Source organism: Ctenocephalides felis, unplaced genomic scaffold (genome assembly GCF_003426905.1).
Source record: "Ctenocephalides felis isolate EL2017-DRISC unplaced genomic scaffold, ASM342690v1 CF-g0.4_SCAFFOLD_01886, whole genome shotgun sequence".
Lineage (NCBI taxonomy): Eukaryota > Metazoa > Arthropoda > Insecta > Siphonaptera > Pulicidae > Ctenocephalides > Ctenocephalides felis.
Genome location: NW_020538040.1, coordinates 29,697,617 through 29,709,206, shown reverse-complemented (window position 1 = coordinate 29,709,206; position 11,590 = coordinate 29,697,617).

Below are 11,590 nucleotides of genomic sequence, written 5' to 3'. Positions count from 1 at the left end.
TAGCAGAAAGACTACATTTCCTGTAGTAAAGTTGATTAAGGATTCTCAATTCGAAGAATCTATAAATTAGTACTGGTAATCTGTAATTCATTCCGAATATCCTTCTGGATCGATCTTTACAAATAAAGGGTCTCCGAGATGATTTAAAATTGATGTATGTACACCAGCCCCGAAGCTATGATGTAATCCTCTACCCGAGAGGAGTTCTATTGTGGTGGGTTGCGTTGTACCAACATTCTATCACACAATGCACGCCAAATATCTACTACCTCAGCGTTTCTCATTTCAATCCCTATAGATATAAATAGACAAAGTAAGACGAACTCTACTGACAGTAAGAGTTAGATTGACCTAGATTGAGAAAAATACATGTCAAACTTTGCATATAGAATATTTTATAAGTAATGGGAAAGCTGCAGCAGGTCATTCAGACAAAATTGGAATATAGTTTTTTAAAAAATTAGGGATATAATGAGGATAGTCTAAATCGACGAGCAACAATTCATAGCAAACAATTTCAAAGTTATGTTCTTGATCAGTAGCTAGAATGTAAATTATGTAAAAGGCTAATTTTAAACAGGAGGCCAAATAAATTTATATTAAAAAACGTCAGAAATTATTTTTATATGAATTTCTTGAAAAAGAAGATTGCCATTTAGATAATATGCTTATAATGATATAAGTGAAATAAATCAAAACAATTTTACCTCCCATCAAAATTGAAATATTTTCCACATCTTTAAGTTTCAAAGTTTTCTGGACATTTTAACATCCCTTATGAAATGGATGTATGTGTGTATATGTAGTTGGTATGCGTGTATGTTTGGATACAACTTTTCGTCCACGATTTCGAGAGTACGAATCAACCGATTTGAATGATTCATAAACCATTCAATGCAGCAATTTGTTAATAGAGTCAACATTGTGTATGTATTTTTTATGTATTATGTTGGCTCTGCTTATATTTTTTGTAAAAACAGATCGCAGAATAAAAATAAAAAAAATTAAATGTCTGTGTGAATATTGTATAATTGAAAGCTGAAACATTCCCGAACTCCCTGTTTTTTGATATCTTCATCCTTTACTATCAGTTTTTGCTGTCGTATGGGTCATACAAAAACCAATAATTTCCGTCATATATTTTTTACGGTTGCGTTTACGTTTTTATCGTGACACAAGCGAAAAAATTACTTCGTGTAAACCTTTTTACAAAATTGCACAATGTTAACATTTGTCGTTATCCCTGGTGGTTTCCACTGACTGATTGTGAGTCGAGTCGACGATAAAACTATTTATTTCTATTAAAACGACTGCGTACTGAATTTATAAGAATATAGAATTTTATGATATGCAGAAGAAACACAACAAATGATATTGAAAAATAATAATATGCCTAGGTTTTAAAATTGGTAATATGGAAATTAAATAATAGTTAAATAATATCAAACAAATATTTTTACTGGAAGGAAGATTGGAATTCAAACTGTTTTAAATTTTCTGTGCAAATAATCGATTGAATCAATATTTTTTTAATCTATATATATATATATATATATATATATATCTACTTGTCTACCTGTCCACCTGCCTCTACATTCTTTCCAATCTACCAATTTACCTGTCTACCTGTTTACCGGTCTGGCTATCTATTTACCTGTTTATCTGTTTTCCTGTTTACCGGTGCACATGTGCACCTGTTTACCTGTCTACCAGTCTACTTGTTAACAAGGTTACCTGTCTTTCACTTTATCAATATACTAGTCTATCTGTCTACATGCCTCCTGTTCTACTCTATTGACTGAATATCTGCATGTCTACATGTCTACCAGTTACAATTGCCAAGCTGCTTACCAGTCAAGATGTCTTCCTTTCTATATTTCTACGTGTTAATATGTTTACCTGCAGGCCTGTGTACATGTATCCGTGTATACGTACTTACCAATTTCTATTAGTACATAAACCAATAATAATTATTGGTACAGATCATATTTGATCATAAAACGTCAATTTTTGCCATTTTTTCTGCATCTCCAAAACCAATAAACCAGCCTTCGCAGAAATATAATTACTTCATTATTTCAACACAAAAAACTGATATTACAGTAGTTGTAATAATAAACAATTTATTACTATGAAATGGAACAACTGTTTGGGTTGCCATCTATAAAAACCGACAAGTTAGTTAAGTAGACAAAGTTAGTTAAATAAGTCATTAGAACACCTTATAGGACATTTAAGTTCTTATCGCTTTTATATATTTTTATCGACATATATGCGACATCTACTTATTATATATCTAATTAGGAAGTAAATATGTTTGCAAAGAACTGCTGTATTCTACAAAAAAACTTAGTAGATCATTTAAGTGAAACTCAATAGTAATTTTAAGTAAAAAGAACCAGAAAGGATAAGATTTTAAGTATCAAGCAGAAGAATTATATATTCTATATTAAATAATAAATACAATGTAACAGATCGAAGATTTTGTCATTTTTTAATATTTTTTCTAATTTTTTGCCATTTGACTTTAGACGGTGTTAACTACTCTACTCCGCACACCCAATGCAGAAAACTTATTTGTGGATCTGTGTTATTAATTATTACTTAAAATTTTATCTAGATTAACCCTTTATGAGCTTCCGTAACTTTCAGATTACATTCTTAAATTTTTGATATTTTAAGAAAATAATTATGCGTTTTGGCGCGAGATGACGCCAGAATCTTAAATCTATAATGTTGTCTAGGTAATCGATATCAATGATTATGACCTTTTCTAGATTCTTCAACCTGAAACAACATTTTCATACACACCATTACACGCCGCAGGAACTTGAAAATCACATAATTCTTAATACCAAAAAATTGTTGAAACAGAATTTTCTGTTTTCCTGTTTTTTATGTAAATTAAGGCCATAGAGAGTTAACACTCTTATATCGATAATTTAGTAATTATAAAAATAGTTAGTTTGCCTTAATATGTTTAAGAAAAACGATGTACAGTCGATATATAACGATATATATTAGATGGTTATGCGAGATATGTAGGTGATTTACTACATCCAAAAATAAACAAACTCCAGACCAATTATTTTATCAGACGACGATATAATCTCGTATTTCCATTCCCACCCGTGCTCATTGAGTTATAACTCAATCATGATCGAATCGATTTTTCTAATCATCATTATTTCTTTATCTCCGGCTTCGTTTTTCTTTCATTTTTCTTGAAGGAAAAGTTTGATGATCACAGCAACCGAGAGCAAGCCCAAGTGTGATTTCGTAGGGTCTACTAGATGTTGCCTGTACATTATCGCGGGCGGTATCTGTTCCCGCTATGCGGGCGAGATATCCATTTTGCGAGCTCCCTTTTACATCAAGCGCCTTTGTTATCGCGCCTGCGGTTTTTTTTCCTTTGCGTTGTCAACCGTATCATTTCGGCCGCAAACGCGACTTCAATCGCGAAACTGGCAAATGTCCGGAAAATGTTTCGACTCACTTGACATCTGATGGGCCATACAATGGCTTAGATAGCCAGCAGCCCAAAAAATTCTTAGGATTTTTAATAAGGTTTCTTAATGATGTACCTACTCTCGATCAGCATAATGATTTCAAAATAACGAATCTTGAGATCGGGATATTTCAAAACGTACCCACTGAATTCATGATTGATTAGATTTCAGTTGCTTAATAATATTTAGAAGTCTGTTTGATGTATTTTCCAAAGGAACTTCTAAAAACTCGGTAGAAATTAATGATGCAAATGTTAGACCAACGTTAGAAATAGTATAACAAAAAAAAACAAAATTTCATCAAATTACCAGTAATATAAAAATTTTATATTGATGAATATATATTCAAGGAGCAAAATAAACTCAATAGTTCTAAGATTTGTTGTGAAGAATATTCCCCTAAATAATAGTCGCATTTTTACAGTTGGCGTATCTCTATCTTATATATTTTACAATAACAATTTTCCCAATACTGATGATTTTTTATTTGGCCTTATGTAAAAATTGGCTAGTTTTAGGCACGTCTCTATGGCTGAAAGCCATAATCACTATCTTGTCAGATGTTGAGCGTCATTGTCTCATCTTTCTCGCAGCAATCAGTTCAAATGTACCAATAGACGTTCCTAGATGAACACGTTACACATTTAGCTAAAAATTTAGATTTTAAGTTTCTTGAAAGCTACATTTTTAGAATTTTATATTTTTAAAAATTAACAATTGTCGGATCTTATTTCGCAGTTATTTTTTTCGATTTGCAGATTATAATAAATTAAATTTTCTGACAAAGAAAGTGTGTATCGCATCTTCAGAAGTTCAATTTGAGTGTGATGTTGTCTGTTTTTTTTGAACTTGAAATTATTTTTATTAAAATCAATGAATGACAGTACTACTGATTTTACAAGGGTTTCTTCACTTTCGGACAAAATGACATACATATAAATTGAACAAAATGGCCTAGTACTATTTCGCAAGCAAAACAGGGTAGTTCATTACTAAGAAAAAAGAAAACTTCTACTACAAGTTTGCAAGAAAATAGCTGTAAAAGAAAGAGACTTGCATTTGTTGCAAAACCCTTTTTTCACGTACCTTATAGGTTCACGCGTCATAAGCTGATGCCCCAATGAGGACCAAACGAAGCCAGAAAAAAAAATTAAAACAAATGGACACTTCAAGAACCGTTAAAAATATATGTTTGAAATCAAGCTGATTATTTTTCGGTAAAAAAATCAAGCCAAGTTGTATTTCCGTAACAACTGTCAGATTTTTTTTTAATCTATGGTAAAATCTCAATTTATAAAATAACAATAAAAAACAGTTTTTTACGAAGTTTACTCAAAGAGTATTAAATAGAGTTCAAAAAATCAAAGATGCTGAATGGATCATCAAAGCACCATTACATTTCATGCAATTACATGTTTCTGTTAATTAATCAACTCTATTATTTTATATGACTAGATGCACGTGCAACTTGCCTAAAGATAGAATAGATTTTATATCTTGTTGTTGCTATTGTTTCGGCTATCCCAAATAAAGAGATACCTCTGACGCCGTTATGTTAATTTCCAAGAGGGGAAATGGGGACCGCAAAAGAGCATAAAAGCTGCACATGTAAAAATACTACATATAATTTTTCCGTGATTTGTTTAACTGGCCTGAGCATGACAACAGAACAATAGAGCCAAACGAACGATGCATATATCATATTTATTACTCGAATTCAGCTTTGAATAAAAATGCTGAAAAAAAATGCGAACCAGAACGGAGAGCTCGGGTATGCAGAATTCGCCCAGGGTTGACTAATAAATTGTTCGCGATTTATATCTACGTATTTTGTGAAATATTGTGAATATATATCATAAGTATACCAGATAATATCATAAATACTTATATCATAAATACTTCATAAGCGTATTATTATATGTGGAAATTGATGTTCTATTTGCGAGCACATAATTCAAAGTGCGAGTAAAATTTAAGGTTTTCGTGTGTATTTATTATGTAATATTTTTATTTATTTATTTTTCGGCTTCGCTTATTTAGAATATTAGCCACTTACAACATTTTTCATTTTATATCCTAAAATAACTTTTTATATCGCATTCGATTCAGTGTTTTACAACATATTCATTTATACTTGTTTTATTAACAGACATTTCTTGATATTTTTATTTTAGCTAAATTCAGTAATAAAACCTAATTTTAATATTTTATTAATTTAATTTATTTCTATTTTAATAATTTTAAAGGAATTATTTTCTCAACTAATTTTTATACCGGTACTCTATTCGGGTCTCTTTTCCATAAAAATACCAGAGAGGCCCATGATATATTTTCTAGTATACATCTGATTTATTCAAAATATATATAGAATAAAATACTGCAAACCTTAAAGCCCCGCTCAACCCTATAGCAAATATTTAAAATGTTACGAAGTTAGGATTTCAAACATTATTATTACATTAAACATCTATTATTTGTATTAAACAATGAACTTGTATTCCGTGTTTATAGCTATATTTAGTTCCATTCAACAATTGCAGAAATCTGCATGAGTTCTTCCCTGATTTATAAATGCGTGAGCATCCCTAGCCAGACATAACAACAAAGTAAATCTTCGCGCTTTTGGAAAACAAAAATGAAGAAAAGAATGATAACAGGAAATCATTTTTCCGAGACGCGGAGCAAGACAAAACAGTTAGACGGGTATTTATTACAAAACTATGGAAACAAACTGTTTATACGTTCTCTTGAATCCGAATTATAGTTTATGGTGCCTGATGCCAACTTCACTCATTGTTCAATTTTAAATTCAATTTTCATAATTAATATAAGAATTCTTGAATTAATTACAAAACTGGTGTACATTAATTAATTGATGATTTTAAGTAATAATTTCGTCTTTGCCACAGTTTTATATAAGACTCTTGAAAAATCACTGGGCAAACACAACTCACAACATAGTTCTGATTCCGGTTTAAAACATAATATATTAAAAACTTTAAATTCTGCAAATGACATTTTGTATTTAATTTTTTTGCGTAAAAGTAGTAGCAAAAAACATTTAATAATCAAATCTTAGGTCTAATTGTAAATAATGCCTCAATGTCCAAATCATAAAAGCATTTTTCACTAGGGTAAGTTATAGTAATCGCAAAAAATCAAAAATAAAATTTATTATATATCTTTAGGTTTTACAGGTTTGAATTCATGCACATCAAATTATCATATATTTTATAGAGATTTTAATAATAAGTAAGCATTTTCTGGACTTTTCTATAGGTTCGTATTACTGTTTAACCGTTAGACTGCGATGGGGCGCTTACGCGCTTTGATATTTCTGCTCTAAAATAGCCACGCAGCAGGATTGCTTTGAAAAAAGTTTAAAACATTCAAAAAATTCAAAGTATAATAAAAATTCTAAATAAAAAAAAAAATAAATTTTTTTAAAACAGTCAATTTTTTTCAAAAATTTCAAAATTCTCAAAGATTTAATTTTTTTGAAAGTTTTCAAAATTTTTTAAAAATTAAAAAAAAAAAAATCATGGTGCGGGAAGTTTTGGTATTTGCCTTAAGGCACGATGCCATGCACTACTAGTTTAAATTTATTTGATATTGGATAAAACTTTTTTAAAATAGATATTTTAAATTAAATATTTGATACTAATTATTTTGACAATAATGTTTAAAACATATACCATAGACCTCATAATACATGCATTACAAGGTCTATGACATATACCCAATACCAGATCACTGTATGAAATTCTGATCGACATATAGCAAAATTTTTTGACATATGTCATCAAATCAAAGAAAATTATTTTTTAAATTTTAGATGCTAGATAATAAAAAAAAACTTATAGACGTTTTAAGAAACATAAGAAATTATCAGCATATAGTAAGAGAAAGATCCATTTATAACGAATAAAAAAAATATGAAAAAAGTTTTCCTAATATTTTCTTGTGAATAATAACAAACATTGTTGCAGCATTGTGACAATTGAATTATGAAAACTATGCTATGACATCGATGCTTTTCCAATCTGTCAAATATAATTTTATTGCATAATCTAAAGGTAATATCACAAATTTAGCATTATGATAGATTACCAACATAGTTCAAAGTTTTTTTTACATATATCATTTAAATAGCGATCAAGCTCTTAGGTAAGGGGGCGCCCATTAATCACGTGAGCGAGTTTTTAAGGATTTTCGCCCTCCTCCTTTTTGGTGATACTTGGAGATATTCAAAATTACATGAAAATATTCAAAATTTATTATCAGATAGTTGTTGATATTCAAAATTACCAAACATCACATGTATTTTTAGTTACGTGATAAAACTGTATTCTTTTATTTTTTTTTGAAAATGTTTGAATTTAAAAAAAAAATCAGTTAAAAAAAATTCACGTGATATCTTACTATACCCCTCCTTTCCCTACGTAATATTTCGTGATTTTTTGTCAAAGCCTCCCCCTAAAAATGTCACGCGATTAATGGACGCCCCTAAGAGGGCCTGTTATGATGATTTTGACTCCACTAACTACGTCGTTTTTTCAGGTGGCAAACCAAAGTTGTCCGTCAATGAAGCATTGCTGGCAAGAGTGGCAAAGACTATTTTCACACGAATGCATATTGCTATCTATATTTCCAAGTAAAAACCGATGTACATCAAGCTCTCCGAGGCAGAGACTTGTGATTGAAATCCCATATAGCTTAAAGTGAAAATGTAGTATGAAAAAAAAAGTGCCCGTAAGGTTCACACGCAATTGAAGTCAAACTTATTTGCTACTGTACAACATGGCATTTAAGTAAAAATAAATACATCATATAACCAATTTTGAATAATGTTTATTAGTAATATGGTAACACTCGTGATGCACACATTCATTAGTGCCAACGTCAACCATTATACACATTTATATAATGATAAATTATAGATTATATATTTTATAATAGCATTAATAATATGTATAATATTTCAAAATAATAATATAATTAAAGTCATGCTTCAAATATGACATGATCGGTTTGTTAGCATTTAGAAATAAACCTTCATTAGAGAAATGAAGTAATTGCTGATTAATAAATTCTATAATATTTGTTGATATAAGATCTCTATTCACATACACGACGACTAATCAAATCGATCCGTATAGAAATGATATCATCGAGAGCGATATTGGCACTCGACTCTTACCTGCCATAACGCACTTCCGTTGCATTTGTACGGATTTATACCCTAGTCGCGCCTAAAGAAGTTTTACTTCAAAACTTTGTGTTTAAAATTTCAGAACAGATTTAAGTTTAGATATCATTTCTTTTATATCATACACCAAACAAAGAAAAAATTCGAAAAATGCGATAAAATTCACCGCGGCAATAAAAGGCAGCGGCAGCGGCAGTAGTGAGCTTCGAAAATTATTCATCGTTGGTTTCGTGCGGGATTTATTAGAATAGAGCAAACGCGCTCCGCTCAGCTCAGCCGGTTCTACTTTTTGAAAATGCCTAACTGCCCTCGTGGGAATTGTGTTATGATAATTTAATTTATATGATGGTTTAACCGCGGCATATCCTGAAACAAACCTAGAAGGCATTATCATATTTTACCCGTACGCCGCACTGAGCCAGCCCGTGTGCTATGAATCGTTGCAGTAGCTTTGCTTCACTTTTAATATTTCGAATTTTATTCAAAATGACGCTAAACCGCGATAGGATACCGCACAAGATTCATATGCGACCTATTCAAATCCGTTGAGGCAAAAACTGGGTAAATGGAATAATGTAATATTCCCATGCACATACATTTCTAAATTCTTCTATTTTAATAATTAATAACTTCACATTTCAAAAATGATATAGGGTAGAGCGTAAATAGAGTAAATGTTTTCAAATAGATTATTATAAATACTGTAACCATAACTTATATGTTTACAGAAGGGTAAATAAACAAAACCTAATCAATAGAATTTAAAATAATCAATCGAATTTAAAATGAAGGACATTGTCATTTATAAGAATTAGATTAACTGAAAATCAAAGTTAAAGTTATTTATTTGAAGTATATAAGTGAGCTTTAAATTTTTAGTTAGAATCAGAATTAATATCCGAGTTATTTTCGATATTCAAAAAAATTTTTTTTTCTTGAAAGTAAAAAAAAATGTTTACCCAAAAGCAATCGTTGCATCAACTCAAGCAGAAAGTTTTTAGAATCATTCCTTTCGAATGCTTAGTTCTTTCACAAACTGCCATATTTTGCATATTTAGCTTCGTATCTTCTAAAAACTAATCACTACTTCTCCCCATCATTACGAATTGAATGTTTTTTGGATCATTCAAATTGAATGCTTCATTCTCTTAAAAACTTGATTTCTATTTTCTGCACTCTTTGCTCCGTCAAAACAGCTAAACCTGCCTTTGCCAAAAACTAATCAGCACATCTCCCTCAAACGATAGAAATCAAACGTTTTTTAGATTATCCAAATCGGTTGATCCGTTCTCTTAAAAACCGACATTTTTAGCACTTTTTGCTCCATATCTCCAAAACCACTGAACCTGTCTTCTTCAAAAACTAATCAGCACACTTCCCTACCAATAGAAATCGATTGCATTTTGAATTGTCTGAAAAATTGAAAATTGTCTCCACACATACACACACACCCATTTTTTTTGAGGTATGCCAAAATGTTCAGAAACCTCTTAAACGTAAACACATGTAAAAATTTTCATTTTCGATTTTCGGCTCATTACTATAACTTACTCTACGGGAAGTTATTAAAAAGTTATTTCAACTCTGCTGATAAATATCTCTGACGAAATACTAGATTAAGGTTATATACAGTGTTATCTTTGTCAAAAATGTGGCCATTATATTCAAATTTTGCATTGGTTGAGTATTGTAGCTATTATTTCATAAAATCCCTTTAAAGTTGAAAATAAGGCATTAGGTCTGTTAGCCCCTGTTCCATTTTATCCCTAAAAACAGTAAATAAAATGCATTTCTATTAAGACGAATTATCTGGAAACATAGTCAGATAGTTGCTTATTTGATGTGTGTTAATTGTTGTTGTGATATAATTGGTTTGGTTATCACAATATAATAGCTCAAAGTCTAATTAGACCTTTGTGCTTCGCCTTGCTCTCCTATATATTAGTTAACAAATAGAACTTAAGTTATAAATAAATTCTGTACAATTAATAATTACTTTTCTAAGTATAACTAGAAAGTTATTCAATTATATAATTTGTAGCTATCAAAATATGATATTTTAAGTTTGGATTAAAGATAATATTTATATAGTATACGATCTCCTATAAGGTTCTACTACAGTAATAAGCTGTCATTCAAGAATTCAAATATTATATTAAGAAACAAATTACTGAACTATCGCGTAACTTAAATGGTTCCTTATAAAATGCGTGTAGTTGACATTAGAACTTGCAGCTTTCCCAATGTTTATACGTCTTTTCAGTTGTTTGTTCAATTCGAAGTCAGTTTGAATTTTGCATCGTTCACAAACTCTCCATTGTGGAAGTTCGAAAGCGCGATCCAAACGCTGTGCAAAATTTATTAGCCTCGAGAAGTTATTACAGTGCATGTGGATAGGTGGTATATATTCAGGCGATGGATGTATTAACATGCAGATATTTGCAATTGAATACGGCCAGTCGCATCAGGTAGCACCACCCATCTGCAATATATCACTCTGATGGATACCAAGAAGGGTACATGTTAAGGGGGTCATCAGAAACAACAGTTAGTTACAACGGCACTTGCAAACGATACAGGGCCGAAACTAATCAACCAAGAGAATTAATACATTCATATTAATAATATCGTTCGAACAGTCAATAGGATTAATAACGAAATCAATTCCCTAATTTATTAATGATGTCCTCTTCAATTCTTCTGCCGTTTCTAAATTCCTAGGAATTCAAATTCAAAAAAATTTAAATTGGGATAATCATATTTATTCGTCATTAATACCTAAACTTTCCAGAACTTGTTTCATGTTAAGAGTGCTAAAATCTAACATTAGTTTAAATTGTTTTCTTTCTATCTATTCTACTCTAACATCTAC